Raw genomic sequence first — 26,374 nt, 5'->3', positions numbered from 1 at the left:
GTGTCCGTCTCTGTAACTCTAACCAAGGTCGAGTCCTTTGTTCCACCTTTTGACGGGCTTCTCCACAGAAGCCCTCCAACTGGTGCCACTCTGTCTGGATTCCACAGGATGTGTGGGGAGGGGAATTGGCACCCTGGACTGCATTGCCTTAGCAACCCAAGTCGCACTCTATTCTGATTGGCCCAGTGGTGGGCTGCCCGGCTCACCACTTAGCATGTGTGAGTGACAGCTAGGCTGTTGAATGGGGGTTTTTCTGCATAAAAGCAGGGCCTTTGGGACTGGAACTTCAGAAGTCGCCACAGGACCTAAGAATCCGAAGAGGGGAGAAGCTGAGGCCATCTGCAACCGACGCGGTGGAGCCCTGCTGCAAAGCCTCACCACTTTCCCGACGACAAGAGAAGATCTTCTGCTGAAAGAGTCTTCTTCCTCTGAGCTGGTGGGATCAACCAGTTCGCCATTTCGCCTTCAAGGACGTCTCTTGGTCGAATTGCCCGTGCAAAGCACCCCGGCAGCCGGATAGCCAAGCTTCACCACTTTGACCGCGAATAAAAGGAACGCACCTTTTAACCGACGAACTCAGCGGCTGGTTTCATCCCTGTGCAGTGCATCGACTCCACGTTTCCTCCTCGACGAGATCTTCTCATCCCCTGGTCGAAACCATGAACTGCAACCACTGCCAGGAACAACTGCCACCGCTGGAGCTTCCTCAACTTTAAAGGTACTGTGTTCCACTTGGCCTCCCTTTCCACGGTTTGCTAAAGGTGACCCTTAAATCCTTGGCTTTCCAACTGGGTTGGCCCCCAGACCTTCTAACTTTTCTTCTTGAACCACCCCAACCTCTTTTGAACATTCTACAAAGACATTTAGTGCATTTTAAACTGTGTGATCTTGGGAACATTTCGCTTTGCTCCATTTAAAGTGGGCCTGGCCTATGAACTTTGGCTCTACCGTGCTTACTGCCTTCACTAACTTGCTAAGAACTTATAAATGTGTTGGGAACTGTTTTAATTCCATGAACTGTCTTTCTCTCTTCCTTTAACCGAATTATTAGAGTGCCATCTAGGTTACGCTCTCACATCTGTTTTGACAAATAGTGGTGTTTCGACCTAGACTTGTTTAATAATTATTAAGGGAGGTGTGTATACTTTACCTGACTGTGTTTTAACTTGCTTTTGATTTAGAGTGCTAGTGGATTTCCTAAAGTGTGTTTTAAATAAATAATTATATACTTTTGATACAAAGCTCTGGTCAGTGTTTGTTTGCTCTACTGTGTTTTTGGCCCTATTGTGTATACTCTATATACTGCCCTACTCTTCTTGAGAGAAGTCCGACTGCTCAGCCACAGCTACCAGGTAAATCTGGGTGGTACAGACTGCTACCAATTGGGTTTACTGCTTACTCCTGTAGTCTTAATCTTCTTGCAGTGTTCCCCAAGGGAACTGCACAGGATTCTGCCTAACACTGGTGTACAGCGGTGGGATTTGTATTGAGTATACATTTTAGAGTGCTTCTGATACTTTAGTGCAACTAACCACAAAGCTTAGCACTGTAAAAGCTATTTTTTTAAACAAGTCAAACTATGGAAAGTTACAGCCAGGAGTCCCTTTCTGCAAAAACTGCTGATTGTTTAAGGGTTCTTTGTAGGCATAAGGATCTTCCTGTAAAAGGCAAGAAAATGGAACTGATAGAAAGATTGTTAGAAAACCAAAGTCTGGGTAGTGGTTCAGAGGAACCTACCGCCCCAGCAAATGTGGACAACAGTAATGAGATTGATATGAATCAAAGTGTTGAAAGTATTGTTGTAGAGACAGATGAGGAAGGTGAGGTCAATGTAACTGTCCCCACTGCCCCTCTGCCTGCTCTGCCTCCTCAAGCTATGTCTACTGGACCTTTGTCAGGTCCCACACTAAGTCCTGCATTCATTGAACTAGAACAAATGAGACTTGAGTTAGAGTTCAAAAGAATTAGTGCCCAATCTGAACAAAAGCACCAGGAACTAAGGCTCAGAGAAATGGAGCTCAAGCATGAGCTGGAGATGAAGAAATTGTCTGTTGAAAATACTTCTCTCCCCGGATCCTCTAGGAGTTCCAGTCCCAAAAGACCCGGGATGCCTAAAGAGATTGTGGGTATGTATGAACCTAAGTTGGATGTGTTAGATTGGTTGGCTATGTTTGAGTATAATCATGGGCTCGAGGACATCACAGGGAATCAGTTGCTTCCTTGTTTGTTCTCTAGGCTCCCCTCTGTTGCATCTGATGTGGTAATGGAATTGGGGGAGGTGGGTAGGAGGGACTATGAATGTGTGAAACTAGCTTTGATAGCTAGATTTGGGAAGACCACTTCCCAGTACCTTAAGAGGTTTAGGACACTCAAAAAGCATGATGGTACCCCTTGGGCTACCTGTGTGAGTGAAAGTTTGAATAACTTAGAGGGATGGATTAAGGGTTAGAGAGTGAACACTTATGAGGGAATGAGAAATCTTGTTATGTTGGAGTCAAATTATGATGCCTGCTCTCCTGAGCTCAGACAGCACTTGGCTGATTCAAAGGAATTAGATTCCAAGAAGCTAGCTAAGGCTGCTGACTTGTGGGTTGCCAACAGGGATACTCACAAGGATTCTGGGGCAACTCAGAAAAAGGATGAGGGGACACAGCCTAAGAAGGACTTCAAAGAGAATTCAAATAATCCTAATTCCAAAGAGATCCCCAAACAAAACCATAAGGGTAAGCCACAAAGGAAACCAAATCAGGCTAGTGTACCTTCTGGTCCCAGACCAGAAGGAGGTCAGAGCAAGCCACCATTCGTGAAGGTATTTTAAATGCTATGTTTGTGGCTCTACTGACCATGTGAAAGGGGACCCCAGATGTAAGGGTAAACCTTCAGGAGTGCACACTGTCTCCCTAGCCTTCGCTCCAGAGGAGGAAGTACCAATGATAAATGGAAACTTTCTACTACTGGTTGATGATCCCATTGGAGTCTCAGCCAGTGTTTCTTTAGTGTCCCTGGGGTTGTGGGAACAACAGAATTTAGATGTATATAATTCTATCCCAGATAATACTAAAGAGTATTATAAGGACAGTGTCCAGGTGAATGGTCAGGAGACCCCTGCCATTAGGGACACTGGGGCCAGCATAACTGTGGTGGATGAATCTTTTTTCAAGGCAGGGGAGGATGCTAGGGCTACTCAAATGCCTCACCAAGTTAGCTGGAGGACCTGTGCAGATGTGTCCCCAGTTACCAGTTCTCATCCAGTGCAATGATATGACTGTGAAGATACCTGTCAGTATACAATGTGAGGTACCAAGAAGGGTTCTGTTGGGAAATGACCTGAAAACTCTTGGAGTTGTGTCACATACCCCCAGACCTCCTAGTAAAAGGTTACAGGAACTAACCAGACCTGCAAGGGAGAAAACCTTGAGAGGTTCTCCTAAGGAGATGATAGAAGAAGATATAACTCCTACTCCACTGGAGCTACTTACTGCTATAGCTGAACAACCAGAAGCAAAGGGGAAACCCAAGACTTCTAGAAGGAAACCAGCAGCAAGCACTCCAGTGCTTCCAACAAGGACTTCCCCATGGTTGTCCAAATTACACCTGTAACTCCACCTCCAGCTGAGGCTGAGAGGGAGGTACAACCCTGTGTGGTTGAACTAGACTCTGAAGAAGAGCTAGTAGGAGGCCAAGAACTTATTGGAGATCTGGATCCTGCTGACCATCCTGAGCTGCAGTCTTTACTGGCAGAAGGTGGACCCAGCAGGCCCGACCTTCGTAAGGGACAAAGAGAATGTCCAACTCTGGAAGGTCTTCGCCACCAGGCAGCTTCTCAGGCTGATGGGCAAGAGCCTGGGAAGTATAGGTTGCACTGGGAAGATGGCCTCTTCTACAGTGAACCGACTGAGTCTGCACCTGGAGACTACAAACGACTTGTAGTCCCTCAAGAAAACAGACTCCAGTTCTTGCAACTAGCCCATGAGATTCCTTTGGCTGGTCACTTGAGTTTCAAGAAGACCAAGGAAAGGCTTTCACTCTACTTTTATTGGCCAAAGATGGGGGCTGAAGTGGATACGTTTTGCAAGAGCTGCCATACCTGCCAAACGTCTGGTAAGGTGGGCTCCAAGAATGTGGCACCTTTAGTGCCTCTCCCAGTTGTGGGAGTCCCATTTGAGAGGGTAGGGATTGACATTGTTGGTCCCCTTGATCCTCCAACCTCCTCAGGCAACAGGTTTATCCTTATTGGAGTAGACCATGCTACTAGATACCCTGAGGCAATTCCTATGAGGACTGTTACAGCTCAGGCTGTGGCTAAGGCCCTCCTTGGTATTTTTACTAGGGTTGGGTTTCCTAAGGAGGTACTCTCTGACAGGGGGTCAAATTATATGTCCCACTACATGAAAGCCATGTGGAAAAACTGTGTAGTTACCTACAAGTTCTCAACAGCATACCACCCTCATACAAATGAGAAAGGTTTAATGGGACAATGAAGAGCATGATAGGTGCTTTAGAAGAACCCCTTAAGAAAAAGTGGGATCTTTTACTGCCATGCCTTCTCTTTGCTTATAGAGGAGTCCCTCAGGAGGGAGTAGGTTATAGTCCCTTTGAACGTCTTTATGGCCATCCAGTCAGAGGTCCATTGGCCCTGATTAAGGAGGGGTTGGAGAGTGCTCCTTCCCCCAAGCCAGTCAGAGTGACTGACTACGTGATAGGACTCCGGAGGAGAATGTCACAGATGATGGCTCAAGCTAGTGATAACTTGAAGGCTGGTCAAGCTTTGGTCAAGCATTGGCATGATCAAAAGGCTAACATGGTTGAGTTCACTCAAGACCAGCTAGTTCTTGTTATGATTCCAACAAGGCAGAGGGCCTTGCAAGACACATGGATGGGACCCTTCAAGGTTGTGGGTAAACTTGGAGAGGTGAACTATCTGGTGGACTTGGGCAATCCCAAGGAGGCTCCCAGAGTCTTCCACACCAACAGACTAAAGGCTTATGTCTCCAGACCTGATGTAGGAGCTTTGCTTCTAGCTTCAGCAGAAGAGGAAGAAGAGAGTGAACCTCTCCCTGATCTCCTCAGAGGCCTAACTTTGGATGAAAAGATTGAAGGAGTTAATCTCTCTTCAAGTCTGACACCTGAGCAACAAGAGGAGTGCAAATCTATGTTAAATCAGTTTGCCTCCCTGTTCTCACTTTCACCAGGCTTGACCCCTTGGGGACAGCATGACATACTCACTGGTGACTGTCTGCCTGTAAAAAGCAGAGGGTACAGAATGTCAGAACATGTGAGATCCCACATCAAAGGAGAGGTCAGTGAGATGCTGGACCTCGGGGTAATAGAGCCCTCTACCAGTCCATGGTCTAGCCCAGTTGTGTTAGTACCAAAGGCAGGATCCAAGGAATTGAGATTCTGTGTGGATTATAGAGCTCTTAATGCAGTCACAATGACCGATGCCCATCCTTTGCCAAGGACAGATGAGTTGGTGGATAGACTTGGTTCAGCCAAGTACCTCAGCACATTTGACTTGACGTCAGGCTATTGGCAAATAGCCCTGATAGACCATGCCAAGGAGAAAACTGCATTTTCTACCCCAGTTGGCTTATACCAATTTAAGGTTATGGCTTTTGGATTGAGAAATGCACCTGCTACGTTTCAAAGGATGGTAAACCAGGTTCTGAACGGGATGGAGGACTTCTGCATGGCATACTTAGATGACATAGCAGTGTTCAGCAATTCCTGGTAGGAACATGTGGACCACCTGAGATATGTTTTGCAGGCTCTGGAAAAGGCCAATCTGACCATAAAGGTGAGTAAATGGCAAATTGGACAGAGTAAAGTGGTCTACCTTGGACATGAGGTAGGAGGTGGAGAAATAAGGCCTTTGCCCAGTAAGATTGAAGCTCTGCAAAATTGGACAACACCTACTACTCAGACCCAGGTGAGAGCCTTCCTAGGCCTCACTGGGTACTACAGGAATTTCATAGAGAACTATGGGACCATAGCCTCTCCAATGAATGTGATCTCCTCTCCTAAGTTCCCTAAAAAGGTCAAATGGAATGAGGAGTGCAATCAGGCCTTTGAAAACCTGAAGAAAGCCCTTTGTCAAGCTCCAGTACTAAGAGCTCCTGGCTACCACCAAACTTTCATTGTACAGACAGATGCTTCTAATGCAGGTATAGGTGCAGTCCTTAGTCAACTGGATGGGAAGGGTAGGGAACACCCCATTTGCTTCATCAGTAGAAAACTGAAAGACCCCGAGACAAGGTGGGCAACAATTGAACATTAATGTTTTGCCATTGTGTGGTCTCTGAAGAAGTTTAGGCCATACCTGTATGGTTCTACTTTTGTCATTCAGACTGACCAACAACCCTTGAAGTGGTTGATGCAAATGAAGGGGGAAAACCCAAAACTATTGAGATGGTCAATCTGCCTTCAGGGGTTTGATTTCACCATTGAGCACAGGTCAGGGTGTCACCACCAAAATGCTGATGGTCTCTCTAGGATGTTTATAACCGACTAGAGGTATGAGATTCATCCAGGAGTGGATTCAATCCTCCTGTCCCTTAGTCTGTGGGGGGGAGTGTTAGGGAGAATTCTCTTATAAGGCTAATTTCCCAAACCTAGTGAGTCCCCCAGCAGCTTTGCTGGATTTTCTTTTTTGTTCTCCTGCTAAGAGTGAGACTCTTTTCCTCCCACTCTTAGGCATGATTTGAGGTATGTCTTTGACTTAGTATGTGTTCATGGGCTATGGGGTAGCCTTTTTACTCCATAGGGTATCATCTGTTTTACTAATTGTGTTACACAGCACCCTCAGTGCAGTAACACAGCGGTGTCATAGTGACCCCCAAACATAGACTCCATACCCTGGGACTGACTACTGTCTCCCAGGTCATGTAAAGTCACCACTGACTTTACTAGTCCAAAAGTGTGAACAGAACCAGTACACACAATCATATTGTGGAAGTACTGGAAGGGGTTAATTCAACTGCCCCTGGGTCTGTTTCCAAGGGGGCACTGTCCAGTCCCCCCTTGTCGAGTTTCTGGCTGGTGGCAGTGGTTACCACACAAAATATTCCACTGGAATATTTCTCTATGGGATTTTCCCATTGATTTTAAACGCAACACTTTTTGGTGCAATGTTAAAGATACCACCGGTTTATTTATTTAATATAAATGCCCCGGTTGGATCTTTTTGCCAGAACTCTTTTCTAAAATGGCGTTTATGTCTGTCTCTGTAACTCTAACCAAGGTCGAGTCCTTTGTTCCACTTTTTGGCGGGCTTCTCCACACAAGCCCTCCAAACTGGTGCCTCTCTGTCTGAGTTCCACAGGATGTGTGGGGAGGGGAATTGGCACCCTGGACTGTGTTGTCTTAGCAACCCAAGTCGCACTCTATTCTGATTGGCCCAGTGGTGAGCCGCCCGGCTCACCACTTAGCATGTGTGAGTGACAGCTAGGCTGTTGAATGGGGGTTTTCTGCAGAAAAGCAGGGGCTTTGGGACTGGAACTTCAGAAGTCGCCACAGGACCTAAGAATCCGAAGAGGGGAGAAGCTGAAGCCATCTGCAACCGACGACACCACCGGTGGAGCCCTGCTGCAAAGACCTCACCACTTTCCCGATGACAAGAGAAGATCTTCTGCTGAAAGAGTCTTCTTCCTCTGAGCTGGTGGGATCAAACAGTTCGCCATTTCACCTTCAAGGACGTCTCTTGGTCGAATCGCCCGTGCCAAGCACCCCCGCGGCCGGATAGCCAAGCTTCACCACTTTGACCGCGAATAAAAGGAACTCACCTTTTAACCAACAAACTCCGCGGCTGGTTTCATCCCTGTGAAGTGCATCGACTCCAAGTTTCCTCCTCGACGAGATCTTCTCTTCCACTGGTCGAAACCACGAACTGCAACCACTGCCAGGAACAACTGCCACCGCTGGAGCGTCCTCTCTCTTTAAGGTACTGTGTCCTGCCTGGCCTCCCTTTCCACGGTTTGCTATAGGTGACCCTTAAATCCTTGGCTTTCCAACTGGGTTGGCCCCCAGACCTTCTAACTTTTCTTCTTGAACCACCCCAACCTCTTTTGAACATTCTACACAGACTTTTAGTGCATTTTAAACTGTGTGAACTTGGGCACATTTTGCTTTGCTCCATTTAAAGTGGGCCTCGCCTATGAACTTTGGCTCTACCGTGTTTACTGCCTTCACTAACTTGCTAAGAACTTATAAAAGTGTTGGGAACTGTTTTTATTCCATGAACTGTCTTTCTCTCTCCCTTTAACCGAATTATTAGATTGCCATCTAGGTTATGCGCTCACATCTGTTTTGACAAATAGTGGTGTTTTGACCTAGACTTGTTTAATAATTATTAAGGGAGGTGTGTATACTTTACCTGACTGTGTTTTGAACTTGTTTTGCTATATAGTGCTAGTGTATTTTCTAAAGTGTGTGTTAAATAAATAATTATATACTTTTGATACAAAGTTCTGGTCAGTGTTTGTTTGCTCTACTGTGTTTTTAGTCCTATTGTATATACTCTATATACTGCCCTACTCTTCTTGAGAGACGTCTGACTGCTCAGCCACAGCTACCAGGTAAATCTGGGTGGTACAGACTGCTACCAATTGGGTTTACTGCTTACTCGTAGTCTTAATCTTCGTGCAGTGTTCCCCAAGGGAACTGCACAGGATTCTGCCTAACACTTATCTCTGTGGCATCACTGACATCTTCTCTCTGTGGCATCAGTGCCATTTAAAGTAATAACACATATTCTGTTAGCTTTTACATCTGTCCCATGTTGTCGTGTGTAGTCTGTTTCCTATTTATTTTATTGTTTTTTTATAACGCGCTTAATACCCGAGTTTGGTTTCTAAGCGCAGATCCGGGATTGAAACCTCTGTTGCTCTGCATGGTCTTGCTTCCAAGACCAACATGTTGGCCCTGTGCTATCCTCTGTTCCTAATCAGTGCATCCATTGAAACATTCCATACCCTTAGTCAATGTCCATTCTGGGTATTTTGGCACATTGTCTGTTCCTCTTCCCTGTATTTAGCATAAGAGGAGTGGAGGATGAGTAGTCGGAGCATGCAATAAGGAGCTGCATGACAGTGCTGCAACACTACCATTATATTCAGATCATTGCTGCCTTTGCCGTACCGCGGGCTCTTTACTCCTCGCTGTATTAGGCACGCTGCCGCAGCTCTGTCAGATCAAACATGCGCTACAGGTTGTGGCTTGGGCCTTCGGCTCGGACCAGACAAACATGCAGACCTGGTAGTACATGTGGCTGCCTGAACACTGGCTTTGTTAATGGCAGAGCTTGCTGTTGTTTTGGTCTATATAGAGCTCCTAAACACACACACAAACACGGCAATAACCTGGGCACTTGGCCACTTGTTCCTCCATATTCCCCACACTCCTGTATGAGTCTCATGCCTGCACATTATTTGTGGCTTAAAAGGCAGCAGGTTTATTACATATAAACAGTAATCAGACTAATTCAATTCTACTTCATGATTGTCAAAACTGCGCAACACACTTTTGTTACTATGGGACTCAATGGGAATGGGGATCATGGAAACACCGGCAGCATCTCGTGATGCTGGCGGTGTTTCCTGGTCCGCCTGCAGGTCAGACCTGGCGGGAACATCACCTCCCGCCTGCAGGAGTCGGGATCAGGCGGTCTGGAAACAACGGTGGCGGCGGGATTACCGCCACCGTTATTTCCGGACCGCCTGATTTGTAATGAGGCCCATTATGTGATCCGAATCTGGGCTCTAGGAAGATTTAAATCCGAGATATGTTTTCCTCGAATGTAGTCCCTTTCTCACTAGATCAAATGTATTAGAACTTTTTCTGACCTCCGGGCTATTAAAACCAATGATCTAACAAGGGTAGAAGTGCCTAAGTCGATCTATGAATCCAAATGGGCTATTGTCCATCTACTGTCCCCAATTGTCACTGAATGCATTCTATCATACACACCACAACTTGTGGAACTGGGTTATGAAGCATCTAGAATAGAAGAGAGATTGCTCCAACAGTTCCTAAATTAAAACTGAATAATGATACCGCTATAATGAATAATGACATGGACTTGGAAAAGGTAGTACTACAAACTTTTAGGGGGTCTCAGAGAAACCATCCTAGGTATGGCCAACCTCGCCTCCCTGGGTAATCAAGATGTGTCTTGAGTAACAGTTGAATGAAGCAATGCTATGGACGGGGGGTCCTCCAAATTGTATTACATGGAACACTAGGGGTTTCAATTCCTTTATATCAAATCATGTGGGGATGATCTTCCTATTAGAAGCAGACATTTTTGCATTGTAGGAGCCATGTATGTTGGAAGAATTTAAAATGGATAGCTACCAAATTATTCAACGCCGGGAAAGGCGCAGTATTGCTGGAAGACCTTCAGGTGGTCTTATGCTGGGGGTCAGATCGGAGCTTCCCCTTTTGGAATTTAAACAGTTCCCGCCCTACTCATATATATTGGGTGGTATTCTGGAGTGCTCAATTGGTGACCAGCACCAGAAAACTCTTATAATTAACATCTACAAGCCACCCAACAATATAGTTTCTTTACAAATGATCTCTGAATTAGACAAGATACTGTGCGAATGGACAAAAATGGACTCTGGGGCTCTATTTATAGTTCTGGTTGATCTAAATTATGCAAGATTCCAGCAAAAAAAGGTTACTGAAAATGTCAAACTTGTGGTCAATAACAATAATGCTACTTTTGCCATTGCGGCTGAGGAAGTGGTTGGCAATGAGGACCCTTGGGAAATCCCTATTAATTCCAATGGCCTGTTGCAACTATTCCCCGAAAGTTGGGATTTTGGTGGTCATCCATATACCTGGAGTGCCAGGAATTGTAGATCGTGGATCGATTATGTCGTTGTTCCTTTTGCAATGTGCCAATTGATGGGCAAATTGCAGATAATTCCGACTACAGCAAGTGATCACATGGTTAAAAAAATCACCATTGAACTGTTGTTAAAGACGAAAACGACGATTCTGGGCACAGCAAGGGCTAACTTGTCAGGTAATCGGATTTGTTGGTCTGTAAAAAATATGGAAAGGTACACTGCTTTCTTTGATTCATTTTGTCCTAAATGGGTAGCTAAGGAAAAGGTATCGTCTGAACTGTTTTTCGGGTTGTCTGAGAATGCTAACAATTTGATTCAAAATTAGGGAAAGCCCCCTAGAGTTAACACAACACATAGGAAAAAATGTTATGATTCAGTGATAGCGAAAGAGAAATAAAAATGTACTAGTACTGTGAAAAAAATTAAGAAACTAACTGGTCTGGAAGCCCTTTGGAGAAAAAAAGAAATATTGAAATAAAGACCAACTATAAGAATTTCGTCAAAAGGCATAAATCATGCTTGGGTACTGCCCAATGGTTTAACATGTACAAAGTTCTTCACTCTGCTGATGGCCGGGAATTCTGGAGCTTCTATAAATCTCACATAACCTGTGACTTAAGAACAGGTCCAGAAGTGAACCCTATCTCTGAAAGAAATTGGATTAAACACATAAGGTGCCTGTACTATAAAGCTAATATTGCTAACACAACTTGAAAAGCCTATAGAAGAAGTGAGGTAAGGGACATGCTTGATGTGGAGATTGAGACGGTGGAAAGGATTATTCGGAAGCTGAAACCTCCCACAGCTCCGGGCCCTGATGGGATCCCCAATTTAATTTATAAACATAAACCAGAATACTGGGGGCCTATTTTAGCCCACCTGCTTGCGAATATCTTAAACACTGCTATTATCCCGCTATTATGAGCTGGAAGGCTTCTATCTTAATTCCGGTGTTTAAAAAAGGTGCTAGGGATAATCCTGAAAATGATTGACTCCTGGCAATGACAGATGCATGCTCGAAGATATTTTCTCAGATACTATTAGGGGAAATGAAATCTTGGATTACACATTCCAGCCTTTTGCCTAAGTTTCAAACGGGCTTTAGACAGGGCATGGGCTCCTTATCCAACCTATAGGCCCTGGTCTTTCTGATGTGTCAATGCACGAATGGAAAAGATGACGCTTTTTATTCATGTTTTATCGACTATCAGAGTGCCTTTGACACTGTTGATAGGGAGAGACTGTGGGCAAAGCTAAGTGAGTGGAAGTTGAATCCAACTATCCTACACTTTATCCAAGAGCTCTATACTGACACTGAGACTCAAGTGCTATTAAACCAAGAAGGCTTTCTCAGTGATAAAATCAAAACCAATTTTGGGTTAAAACAGGGATGCCCCTTGGCCACTAATCTTTATAACCTACATGTAGCAAATATGGGATACCATATGAAGGATATTCGTTCTTTTCCGCCTAAGATCAGTAACAAATGTATAAATTGGCTTGCCTACGCTGACGATACCCTACTGATCGATCGTACCCCGATTGGTCTCCAGCGCAGGATGAACAGCCTATGTGAGTACTCACGGCTGAATAACCTAAGTATTAATTATAGCAAAACTAAAATAATGCTTATAGATGCAAAGAAAAAGGGGAAAATACATTTGAATTGGACGATGGATAAGCAAGATATTGAAGTGGTCGATTTATATATATATATATCTATCTATCTAGGTGTACATATTTCTAATACTTTGAGGGTAAAGGCTCTTGAAAACTATGTAAGACAAAAAGTGGAGTGTCGATTTGACACTGTATTAAATCTGGTTAGACAGAATATGGGAAGATCCATTGAGGCCCTGTTAAAGTTATATAAAACCTGCATTATTCCGTGTTTAACATAGAGATTTGAGGTTTTTACAAATAAAGAAAGATCTTGGGTCGGGAAACTGTGGAAAAGAGCCCTAGGGCTTCCGGGAAACACCTCCATCGAGGTCTTTAACTGTGAATTGGGACTTAGATCACTTGAAACCCAACTAAAAATAAGGATGAGAATTTTCTTCCTTCGTATGGTGGACAAGAAAAATTAAAAAGACTAATTGGGCCTCATTACGAGTCACCCGGTATGGAAATAATGGTGGCGGTAAACCCGCTGCCACCGTTGTTTCCATACCGGGTGATCTCGAGTACTGCAGGAGGGAGGTGTCATTCCCGCCAGGTCTGACCTGGCGGGTTTAACACCACCCGCCTGCAGGCGGACGTGGAAACACCGGCACCATCACGAGATGGTGCCAGTGTTTCCACTTCCCCATTCCCATTGAGTCCTATGGGACTCAATGGGAATGGGGATTTACCAAATTCCGCCACCGGAATTCCCGGGTCACCGGGGTCATAATGCCCCAGTAATTCCGAGAATCACGGAGGAGGAAAGGTAATACGAGTCCGGCGCTAACCTGCCGGAATTTCAGGCACGGTTACCGCCGGACTCGTAATGAGGCCCAGGATTTGCCATGTCGCATAATTGGGGAATGGGTGTGTGATGTATATCAGTATATGGAGGAAATAGGTTTCGAGCCCTCTTCTGATGACCCCTTTGGGGTCAGTGAAATGAAACTGAAAAAGAAGGCTGAGACCTGGGATAGAAATGCTAATGTTTACCATCTAGGCAAATTTAGAAAATACCAACTTTATGTGGAGCAGGCCCTATCAATGAATGTCCACTGTGACTATCTCACTAGGTCATATGATGTAAGGGTGCGTAGGTTTATAATTAAATTAAGTTTAGATCTGCTCCCCACATTATCCCGGACTGGGGCCTGGGTAGGGAACCCATATGCGCAGAGATTCTGCAGGCTATGTAAAGTAGCGGTTCTAACCCCCAGGCACTTACTTACCTCCTGTTCTAAGCTAGTGGAAATCTATAAACAAGCCTATGCTGGCCGTAAATATGAAATAGTACACTTTACTTTTGATTGTGTATGGGTCTCTCTTTACTCTGGCAGAACAACTATGACAAATGTTATGCTTTACCAAATGTGGACAAAAATCCAGGAGATGCTGCAATAGCTCCTGATACCTAGGGGCGAAATGCATTACTCAAAGGAGTTCCTTTTAATATTGAACTGTATACATTGTTTGTAGTGGTACTAGGAACGTCTTGATGATTTCTTATGTTTAGTATGTGTAATGTGTAATGTGTAATGTGTAAAGTGTAATGTGTAATGTGTAATGTGTAAAGTGTAATGTGTAATGTGTAAAGTGTAATGTGTAATGTGTAATGTGTAAAGTGTAATGTGTAATGTGTAAAGTGTAAAGTGTAAAGTGTAAAGTGTAATGTGTAAAGTGTAAAGTGTAATGTGTAATGTGTAATGTGTAAAGTGTAATGTGTAATGTGTAAAGTGTAATGTGTAATGTGTAATGTGTAAAGTGTAATGTGTAATGTGTAAAGTGTAAAGTGTAATGTGTAATGTGTAATGTGTAAAGTGTAATGTGTAAAGTGTAAAGTGTAATGTGTAATGTGTAATGTGTAAAGTGTAATGTGTAAAGTGTAATGTGTAAAGTGTAATGTGTAATGTGTAAAGTGTAATGTGTAAAGTGTAATGTGTAATGTGTAATGTGTAAAGTGTAATGTGTAAAGTGTAAAGTGTAATGTGTAAAGTGTAATGTGTAAAGTGTAAAGTGTAATGTGTAAAGTGTAATGTGTAAAGTGTAAAGTGTAATGTGTAATGTGTAATGTGTAATGTGTAAATTGTAAAGTGTAAAGTGTAATGTGTAAAGTGTAATGTGTAATGTGTAATGTGTAATGTGTAAATTGTAATTGTTACGTGTTTTCGGTACAACCCAAGTTTTATAATTCCGTACTGTTCTTAATTATGTACTCTTCTGTTCATTTTTATTATTTCTGATACTGTGTGAAATGGTTTAATTAACCAATAAAACACTTTAAAAAAAAGTCTTGTGTGGTCATTTCCTCCCTTTGAGTTGTCCACCTCGCATTGGCCCTTGTCACAAACAAGTGCCCCACTACCCACACTGTTCTTCTGTTACTTCTTGGTCTTGCATGTTGGGGAAAAGGGAGGGGGGGAAGAGGTGTGTACAACGATCGACATTGTCTCATCATACATTGTCCACTCTCATGTATCTGTTAAAACAGTTCGACTTCTAACCTCCAATTCTCTTAATGCCTTCCGGAGGCATACCCGCTCCTGTGGCTGACGTGGTGGCCCAGATCCTAAATTAATGGGTCCTGAAGACTTATTCAGTTACCCCTTTATGTTTGAGTGCCAACTCCTTCACCCCTTTAAATTGAAACTTGCTCAATGCTGAGTCATCTGCATACAATTATAGGAGGGCCCGCCACTGCTGCAGGGTCTTCTTGCCAAGTATCTCGATAGTTGACACACCGGGCAGCACGGGATGCCCTTTATGCAGTATAGCACTATTGACTTGCCTTTTCCCGTCTGGTCCGTTTTTGTTCTCTGCAGGTGTAGTTGTGCTGTCTCCCCTGAAACTGCTACATCCTCTTTCTTCAGGAAGTCTATTTCCCCCCCCCCTTCTTTGTTGACTGGTACCAGCTTGCTGATCCTGAAAGGCCTGAAGAGCGCCATGAAAAAGGCCACTCCGAATATTAATGCCCCATATGCGTCTCTATAAACCTGCCCCAGCCCTTTGAGTATGCCCTGCAGCTTTATGTCTTGTCTATGGGGCGCCTTGCATCCTCTTTCTTTCCTGATTGCCTTGCCCATCCTTTCATTGCCATCCTTACGTAAAGCTCTTTGGTTCGATCAGACACCCCCCACAGTTTGTGTTAATAGGCAATCGCTGCCAAATGGTATGCACTCCACGCTCTGGATTTGTGGGTGCGCCAGACCCGGCCGATGAATGATCTCACTGGCACCCTTTCATGCTCCCCCTCCAGACCTTTCTTGATCTTAAACGTGTCCCAACAGGCCTTGTACCTCTTCTCTATGTTAAGGGCGAGGGCCGTACCGACAATGGAGGTCAAATCCTGCCAAATGCATCCCACAGCTGCTCTCTGAATGGGATCATCCTCTCGTTGGCGTCTGGACTTGTCTCTCTGAACTTTTTCCAATATAAACGAGAGAGAGCGTCAGCTGCTATGTTCTTTACCGCTGGGATGTGCCTGGCTCACACCTCTGTGATTAATGTGAGGAGGATTGCTGTCAATTCCCTGAGCAGGCATAGCACCCTAATTCCGCTTGTCTGTTGTGAGAAACCAGAAGGTGTCTCACCCGTTAGTCCCTGCGGATCTCTCTCTCCGGTGACCAGGGCACGGCCATCGCCTTTGGATCCAGACCCTGGGGGCTGGGGGTGGACCAGTGCGGGAGGATCAGCAGAGTGAGGGGTCTTCGGGGAGTCGGAGTGGGACACTGCATGTGAGATGCAGTATCCCCCACCCGTGTAATATCTTTACCCCATCCTATCAGGTAGGATAAGTGGGAACTCTACGAACTCCCCCCCCCCTTCCCTACACAAAACACTTTCACCCCGACAGCCCGCTCTGGGAGAAAACAGACTAACACCCGAGCAGTATACATGACATGTCCCACTACAATGGTCAGGAGAGGTCAGGCAATTACTGGCAATTACTCACACCTGACTTCCATTAAACTTCCCCACACGGATAAAAAGCAGAGCACAAAAGCACCCAGCAGTGGCGCATGTGCCGGTGAGAGCAACGGCGGCGTGCTTCACCGTGACTCACAGGGCCGCTGGCAGTGGGTCCTGCATACTGAGAGAGAAGCCCAGGAGCGGCGCGTGTGCTGGTGAGAGCAACGGCGGCGTGCTTCACTGTGACTCACAGGGCCGCTGCCAGTGGGTCCTGCATACTGAGAGAGAAGCCCAGGAGCGGCGCGTGTGCCGGTGAGAGCAACAACGGCGTGCTTCACCGTGACTCACAGGGCCGCTGCCAGTGGGTCCTGCATACTGAGAGAGAAGACCAGGAGCGGCGCGTGTGCCGGTGAGAACAACGGCAGCGTGCTTCACCGTGACTCACAGGGCCCCTGCCAGTGGGTCCTGCATACTGAGAGAGAAGACCAGGAGAGGCGCGTGTGCCAGTGAGAGCAACGGCGGTGTGCTTCACCGTGACTCACAGGGCCGCTGCCAGTGGCACAGGGCCGCTGCCGCTCCTGGGCTTCTCTTTCAGTATGCAGGACCCACTGGTCTGATCACATGACAGTAAGACTAGCATTCCAAGTTCAGGCACTGTCCCCGCTTCTCTGCCTTATCAAACCTGTAGAATGGGTAGTGTTAAACTAACAGACTTGGTTTGCTCCCAGATGTTGTGCCCAATAAGAGTCATCTGGTTCTGAACTAAGTCCCCGCTGCTCTGATCACATGATAGCAAGACTAGCGTTCCAAGTTCAGGCACTGTCCCCGCTGCTCTGTCTTATCAAACCTGTAGAATGGGTAGTTCGGGCGCAGAGTTCAGTCTGCAGCAGCGCTGGTGGTGTGAGGAGCTGCAGCTACTAGTGCCGGATACGTTCACATTGTGTTTTTGGAGTGTTTCACCTTAAGGAAAAACAACCCCCACAGCCCTTAAATATTCCTGAAGAGCGCGGAGCGCGCGCGGAGTTCGGGCGCAGAGTTCAGTCTGCAGCAGTCCGCAGCGGGACGTAGAGGAAGGAGGCAAGAGCAATAAAATCATGGCCGACCTCGGCCCTCAGACACGTTCCATGTTAAAACAATCGCTACAATTGCGTGAAAGTCCACCAAACAGAACTCTACATCAAAAAAATGGAAATGGTATGACACAGTCTGAGACATTAGGAGACACTAGGAGCTTTGGGTGGCTATGACTGGCTAAGAGGAGGGATAGAGGGTCAGGCAGACTGTATTCAAGGACTGGACTGCACAGAACTTTCATTACAACTTTCATTACAACCCCTCCCCTCATGTGACACCGTTCTGCCATGTCCTGCTTACCCTGCTCATCTTAATGTGTCAACAGGACTTTGTAAAATTCCGCTGTCAAAAACATCCAGTATGCATTGCAATGGACAAGATATAGGGCCTCATTACGACCCAGGCGGTAAGTTACCGCCTGGGTCGTACCTTTACCACCATGGCGTAAACTACGTTTACGCCATGGTGGTTGGCGGACTTACCGCCCCATTCCGAGGTCAGCGGGGCGGTAAGTCCCCAATCCCCATTTACCCTTCCCCATTCCCATTCCCATTTTTGCCCCATAGGGCATAATGGGAGTGGGGAAGGCATTAATTACGCCACCGTAAATTACGGTGGCGTAATTAACAACATGGTCCCTTAGCGCCATGGATTTTAACACCTGCTAAAAGCAGGTGTTAAATCCGCCATGGCGCTAAGGGACCTCGGAATCAGGCGGTAAGGGTCGGCGCTGTTTACGCTGCCGTAAACCCCTTACCGCCTGAGTCGTAATGAGGCCCAAAGTCCGAACACAAGCACAAGTACAAGTAAATCAGCAAGTGAAAGATGTGGCACATTCTCATAAAATTTCACTCGCACATAGCGATCCTACCCATGTAGCAGAAAATGCTCCGTGTGCTGACATGGAGGTTTCGCCTGGGTCTGGTGGTGGCGGCCAAGGACGGAGGGACCGCGCCTCGGCAGCCGCGAGTGCGCTGCGCGTCGGGCGGAGGTCTCGACCGGACGTGCGGACGTGGCGGCGGTTGGCCCCGTCGCGGTCTCGTGTGCAGACGGCAGGGTCCCTCCGCCCTCCGGTGGCGGCGACTGCGGGTGCTGTGTGCCCGCTGCCGCGAGTGCACTGCGGGCTGAGATGGAGGCTTCACTCGCGGCCGAGCGAGACGCGGCTGGCGAGGAGAGAGCGCCCCCCGCTGCAGCAGAGGGCGCGGCCGGCGGGATTCCACCGGCTTCAGGCGCTGAAGGCGGCGAGGCTCTTGCTTCTGTGGCTGAGAGTGCCACAGGGGCTGGGATGGAGATCCCGCTCGCTGCGGCACGAGATAAGGCTGCAGTTGTGGGAGAGTTCCTCGAACAGGAGGAGGTTGCGAAAGACAATCATGACAACATCGAAAAGGCTTCATCAATAGACGAGGAGATTGTTGAGGTAAATATGTGTGCCTTTCAATCCCCGTTTGACATTACAGACACTGAGCTTTTGGAGATGGAAGTCCATACAAGAGACTTGGAAACCAGACTGATAAAATTCATGTTTCCTGTTATAAAAAAGGATAATGTTACACCGTTACAGCAAACCAAAGGAAAAGAAAAATTGGTTCCCTTGGCAATGCAGAAACAGACAAAATTGCCGTCTTTGATAACCACTACGGAAGGAAATAAACGAAATCATCAATCTCATACTGTACGTACAGAAAAAGGGTCAGACCATTGTATGATTTCCATACAAAATCACACAGGCAATAGTGTAATAGGGTTACCTTCAAAATTGCCATTGAACCAGTCATGTACAGAAGAAACCGGCCACTTTCAGGGGCTAGACTTAGCCGGGCGAGAGGCACGACTAACTGAACGCCTCCGAGTTGATTTTGAGGCCATGAAGGAACGTCTATCTGAAAGTTTTGTGTCTTCAAATAAAAAAACATTGGCCGGAAACACAGATGGAATACACAAAGTAGGAGAAAGTAGTAGGTTACAAAATTTACATGAGATTCTGATAAAACAACGACCACAAATACAGGTGTTACAGTCAAAAGAAATAATAGACGCACGGCCTGGACAATCTACATCTTTGGCAAAGGAACCTACAGTAAATTCATCAATTAAAAACAAAAACTTACTAAGGCACATATCGCACTGCTCAACTCCAAAGCCGCGGATCGAGGAGACGGGGCTAGAACATTCTGCGCATGGATCTGTGGGACCTGATGCTCAAAGCGAGCATGAACAATTTAATACAATAAATGACATTGATCTTACACATGTACTAAAGGAGGCATCTGCAGCGATGAAATCAAATCTATCAGTAGCGGCTTCAATACAGATTCACAATAACATTCTTGCAGCGTCTTCGTTAGCGTTAATGCCATTCACTAAATTATATGAGAGTTTACACAAAGCCGTTCAAAATAATGGGGCATTGTTAGGACACGTGAACGAAAAGTTATTAAAACTGGAATGCAACAATAAGTTGTTGCTGGATCGATTAGATAAAGAAAAACCTAACATAACTTCGTGGTTCAACAAAGCCAACAATTCAGCTGCAAGTGAGACAATGGACAAGAAATCACTGCTGGATGTTATGATTGAGTGCTTAAAACAAGTGACAACCCTCATGACCTACAACCATGTGCCAGGACCTGAGGCCAGTTGTAGGCCTACAGTTGGCTCGACAACTGATTTCCAGCAATCGAGCACTGAGAAACCAGTGGTACAACTTGATGTTATCCCTACAGAGATTGGAATCGCAGCTCCAGGAAGAAATACTGGATATCCGGAGAATTGTCCAACAACCATCACTGAAGCCTTGGGAATCAGCGAAATAACATTCAAAGCTGGGAAAGGGATAATTTTAGTTTGTGATCATGCACCACCGATGTCGATTGACGCACACAGAAAAACAACAAGTACCGAAATGAATGATAAAATAATCCCTGATAAAGCAACTGGAAACCATCCTTCAAGCATAGCACATTGCTCTAAAACGTCGTTTGGGATATTCACCGGTGCAGCCAAAAATGTACCTACGTCAAAGACAAATTTGAAACAGGACGAAGCCAGAATCGATTCAAACACACATAAAAAAAAAAGGAGAAAAAGAAAAACTGCCCCGCAAAGAAGCCGACTAGTAGTTCAAGAAAGCTCATTCGTAACTTGACTACACCAAAGAAATCGAGTCTATTCGAAAGGGCGAAAAAGGACGAGACGGTGAATTCTAGTCAAGCAGGTGTCCAAAAATTAGGCAACATACCTAAGCCCACAGCATGGATAGCAAACCAAAAAAAACGACAGAGGTTGGATTCAGAGAAACATTCTACCCATTCGATATCGTCTTCAGAAGACCTATGCAATCTCTCCACATATTCGATTGACTATGAGGTCAATGATATGGATGAAGATCAGGAGGTTTGTCTGTCAAATAGTAATGAGTCAATGAGCCGCGATAGTCTGGCGGTAAGATCCAGCCGTAATTTCTGGACCCTGAAAGCAAATCCTAAAGTAAAAACTGTGGGCAATGGTGCTCTCATAGATGATCAAAGACAATCGAAGAATCCATCCGTGGTCATTCACACCCATAAGGACACAAGCAAACATCTAGTGCCCGGAGAAACAAACAAGAAATCAACAGCAAAATTGAATCCTAAATTAACGTATGCACAGAGACAGAAAGAAGAAAGAATATGCAATCAACAAAGTGCAATGGATTCCAAGCAAACAAAAATGAAAATTCTTGGTGCAAATGTATTTGACGATGAAAATGATGTGAATCTAAATCGAGGGAACGTGGTCCGATTGTTACACTCGGTCCCAATGCTGCGCACCGTGTCCTCACATGACATTGCAATCGTCGAATACATTTCAGAAGACCAAGCTGATCGAGTGTATTTGCATATAAAATCGCTAGCAGTACGGAAAACAATACTGTCTGCCAAAGAAGAGTTGCTGATGTTGGCCTTTGAGGTTGCAGAAGTAACAACTGAATCACAAGAAAACAATACTAAAGACGGTCAGACACAACCGAAAGGGACCTCACAAGAACAACATAGAGAGGACTTAAGACAAACATTGTCCAGTGCCTCAAAGACACAACAAAAACTTGGAAAAATAAATCGTGGTGTGAATAGACATTAGCTAACACAACTCCCAGAGGAAACATCGCTTTCCCTAATATCATGGAACACACGAGGCTTTCAGCACCTGTATGACGAGTTCCCTGTGGACTTGACTAATAATCTTGCAATATGTCTTCAAGAAACATGGTTGAGGAGTCGACCAGTAAAAGATGGATATGTGACCATGTTAAATCCCGCAGGGAAAAATTCCAAGGGTCGACCTTTCTCAGGCCTAATAACAACGATTTAAGCAGGGATAAATTGGGAAGTACTTGAAGTAGAAAATCCGAATATTTTTGTCCAAAGTACGCTATTGCGACATCGAGTAGAAACATCCTTGAATGAGCACCATTTGCTGTTGATGAATTTATACTGGAATCCAGCCCAGATAAATCCAGGAAAATGTGTGTCATCAGTAACAGAGATCATAGATAAATATCAACACATCTATCATGACCTCATTATTATAACATGTGGAGATATGAACATATCATGGTACAACACAAATGGAGATCGCATTGAAAAGGCTCTGAAAAAACAGCCATTGTATTGCTGCAGAAGAAGCACTTGGGAAATTGAAATGGAGGCACGTGATTGTGACATGGTAAATGGGCAAGTGATGGGTGACATACCACCAAAGAAGACCTGGCACAATATGGGTTTGGAGTAGACTCTAGATTACATCTGGGCATCAAATCACTTCTGGCATGAAATTGTAGAGTTGAGAACAATTCCGACAAAAAACAGCGACCACGATGTAATGGTTTTGTCGATGAATCTACCAAAAAAAAATAACATTGTAAGAACTGAGCAAAATCTGGAGATAAACAATGGTTCTAATAGACTCAGAATATCCAATAATCAGATTGTCATCCTGACTAAGGAGTTCCTAAAATTAAATAGTGGACAGGAAAAATCCGTAAACTACCTCCCATTGCTCCCAGAACAGAAATCAAGATCGCTATGGCAAAAAGCTACAAACAAAGACCATAGACATGATTCGAGCAAGAAAGTAAATGAAGAAAAAAGGAAGGTCAATAGAGAGATACGTATAATAAAATCTGAAGGAGGAATAGGGATGCGAGATAAAATCAAAAAAAGGAGGCAAAAATATCGGAATTGGATAAAGTCCTTCGCCTCTCTGCGGGACCAAGAGCGAGGAGAGGATATGTTGGGACTAATCAAAACAAACAATTGCAGAGAAATATGGCGGATATTGAACAAATGCACTACTAATCAGACAGGAAAGGTGGCCAGTGGCGTCTCGGAAAGTGACTGGAAAAAACATTATAACAAAGTCTTTACCCAGAACAACCTAACAACAAGTCAAGCAGTTGAAGCAGTAGAGCCAATTTGGGACTGCATAGTGTTAGAAGAAGATATTAGTGTTCTAATTACAAAACTGAATAACTCACGTGCAGCAGGGCCCGACGGCATTACTAATATGATGCTGAAGCTACATAAACAAGAATGGTCAACTTTCATTGAGAGATTATTCGCAAAAATTGTGGTTTATAGAGCAATACCCCAATCTTGGACTGCTGCTATAATAGTCCCAATTTTTAAAAAGGGCAATCGGGCTGATCCTGCCAACTATCGCCCGATTGCCCTACTTGATACAATTGGGAAGCTATTCGCAAATAGTTTACAGCAGAAACTTACAAGTTGGGCAACTAAGAAAGGAATAATTGATCCACGCCAAACAGGTTTTACCAAAGGTGTCGGAACCGAAATCAACCTAACCCTGGTAAACCTGTTAAAATTGAATGCCTTGGATAAAAGGTCAAACCTGTTTCTAGCGTTTATTGACCTACATCAAGCCTTCGATACTATCAATCGCAAACTGCTATGGCAAAAACTAGAAAAATGGAATTGTCCGGAGGGCCTTTTGCAACCAATCAAAGCTCTGCATACGAAAACAACAATTAGAATTAATATAAATGAACAAGGTCAACTATCGGAACCATTGAATACACAAAAAGGAGTGAAGCAGGGCTGTCCAATAGCAGCTTGCCTATTTAAACTCTTTATTGCTGATATGCCAGAGTTTTTGAGTGATGTGAGATGCTTCCCGCCGAAGATCAACGGGCATCCCATCAATTGCATGACTTATGCTGATGATCTAGGAGTGGTGGATACCACACAAATAGGGCTACAACGCCTGTTGACAAAGCTACAGCAGTATATGAATGACAACGAATTAAAGATAAATGTCATAAAAACTAAAATCATGCAAATTGGACCACGGAAAGGTCAAAAGAATTAAAGTTTTCGTTGGCTTATTGAAAACACCTGCATAGAAGAAATCAACGAAATAAGGTACCTGGGTGTACAAGTTAGCAAATCCATAAGAGAATGGAGTTGGATGGAAGATATCGTGAAGCGAACTAAAATATTGGCCATACAAGGAGCCATAATCCACAATCTCTATGGAAAATTCACCTTATTACCTATACGCACCTTCTACCTACAAAAGGTGATACCAGCATTAACATTCAGCGCAGAAGCAGGGTGGAATCTGGATTATACAATCTGGGCAAAACTGGAAGGTTCATTTTGGAGGCGAGTGCTGAAGCTACCAAAATATATTTCCATTATCATTATCAGGCATGAACTTGCTCTGGAAGAACTGTATGTAAATGTTATATGGAAATCAATGTCTCTTTATCGAAAAATGATTTGGAACCAGCATATGCAATATTTGCAGAACACACCACGCACCCAACGAGACCATCCTGATGCAATGGGTGCAAAGAATAAAGATGCTGCTACAAGCGGCTGAGATAACTCGCAAGACATTAATAGAACAACCACAAATAGCAAAAAGAAAACTGCAAGAATGGGCATGGATCCAAAATCTGGACAAGCTAGAAGGTCTACCAACAGCCCTAAATTTAGGACCGACCAAAAACAAAATGCCGAATTACTTGATACAATTTCCCTCACGTCACCATCGCAATATTTTATTGCGTCTACGTGTGAACGCCATTAAAACGAAGGAAATGCTGATGTTGCGTCATGACCGTGACACCAAAGATGATTTATATAGATACTGTCAGGAGGAAACTGAAAATATAAGACACTTAATAGTTGATTGCACTAAACTGCGAGATCTGAGAACTTTGCATCTCGGCAAATTTGATCCGCTAAATGATAATCTTGATGACTGGTGGTGGCGCATATTGAGTGGGAGTTCTGTGCATTTAACTTGTTCTGTGGCTAACTACATAGATAGAATCTTAGGCTAATTGTAAATTAAGATTGGATGTATCAATATGTAATCCCGCATATGGAAGAATAAGGGATGAACACAAACCGAAACAAAGATTATGTGGAATAAGGACTGTGTTGCTTTTGTAATAAAAGTTTGTACTAAACTGTATGTTACAATAAAAAAAATTAAAAAAAGAATGGGTAGTGTCACACTCACAGACTTGGTTTGCTCCCAGATGCTCTGCCCAATAAGAGTGATCTGGTTCTGAACTAAGTCCCTGCTGCTCTGATCACATGACAGTACGGCTAGCATTCCAAGTTCAGGCACTGTCCCCGCTGCTCTGCCTTATCAAATCTGTTGAATGGGTAGTAATGTATTGTTTATTTATTTATAGTGCACACCGGGCCCTCGGCATCTGGGTGCTTTACAAAGGTTACATTTCAAAGGTACATCAAAATAAGTAAGTAAACAGAAAAGGGACATTTACAATTTTCAAAGTTGCAGGTGGGGTTACATCGCAATAAGGTGGAACATTTACGGGTTTGTACAGAATAAATACAATATATGCTTCAAAGGTGTATTATACAGAGTGGTGGGTAATGCTGTGGGGCATCTAGGTTCATAGATCTGGAAAGATGACTGGTCGCAAGAATGCAGCCAGTGCTTAGCATTAATCTTTAAGGAGTGGAGAGAAGGTGCCGCCCTTAAGGTGTCAGGTATAGAGTTCCAGAGTTGAGCTGCCACGACTGGAAAGCTAGCTCCTCCTGTGTTTCTAAGTTTGAAGTTGGGTACTCTAAGGCTATTTTCTTGTGCCTTTCTGATAGGTCTTTCCGATGTATGTTTGGTATATCTATCTGTCAAATATATAGGTGCCTTGTTGGTGAGACATTTGTAAGTTAGGTTGAATGCTTTGAATTTAATTCTGTCTGTTATGGCGAGCCAATTGACAGATCGTCTTTTGTTGGAAGATATGCTGCTCTGCTATGCTATTTTCTGGGAATGCCTAATGCAGCCCTTAGGGCATTATTTTGGAGTTTCTGGAGTTTATTAGAGTTGTGTTTGCTAGTGCCCAGGTATAGTGCATTACAGTAATCCAATTTGGATAGGATTAATGCACGTGCAATCGTGGTGCAGTTGTCTGTGGTCAGGAACTGTTTGCATGTGTAGAAAAGTTTACAATTGTAGCTGGTTGCCAAAGGCTGTAGTATTTACTTGTTTGTTGAGATTGAGTGCAGAATCCAGGTAAAAGTCTAATGTTTTTACTTCTTTAGCGATCTTGATCTTGATTCCATCAATAGTGACAGAGCTATATTGAGGTGAGATTTTGTTCAGTCTATTGGTAGACCCGACTATTAAGAGCTCAGTGTTTTCGTCGTTGAGGCATAATCCATGTGTGGCCATCCAAGTTTGTATAATTAAATACATTTTATTGATCAATTCTACATCTTTATCATAGTCTCCTTGGATAAGGATGAGTATCTAGGTACAGACTTGGTTTGCTCCGGGATGTTCTGCCCAATAACAGTGTTCCAGTTTTGAACTCAGCCCCCGCTGCCCTGTTCAAT

General features: G+C 44.5%; 1 protein-coding gene across 3 annotated transcripts in view; it reads right to left on the bottom strand.

Annotated features, from left to right (window-relative positions):
* LOC138489479 (zinc finger protein 154-like) overlaps positions 1-26,374 on the bottom strand; it is a 518,474-nt gene that overhangs the window by 41,484 nt on the left and 450,616 nt on the right. The window lies entirely within an intron of this gene.

The sequence above is a fragment of the Ambystoma mexicanum genome, chromosome 9 (assembly GCF_040938575.1).
Source record: "Ambystoma mexicanum isolate Mex_15411 chromosome 9, UKY_AmexF1_1, whole genome shotgun sequence".
Taxonomy (NCBI): domain Eukaryota; kingdom Metazoa; phylum Chordata; class Amphibia; order Caudata; family Ambystomatidae; genus Ambystoma; species Ambystoma mexicanum.
The sequence above is the reverse complement of the archived record's forward strand: the minus strand, read 5'-3'. Positions and strand labels throughout refer to the sequence as shown.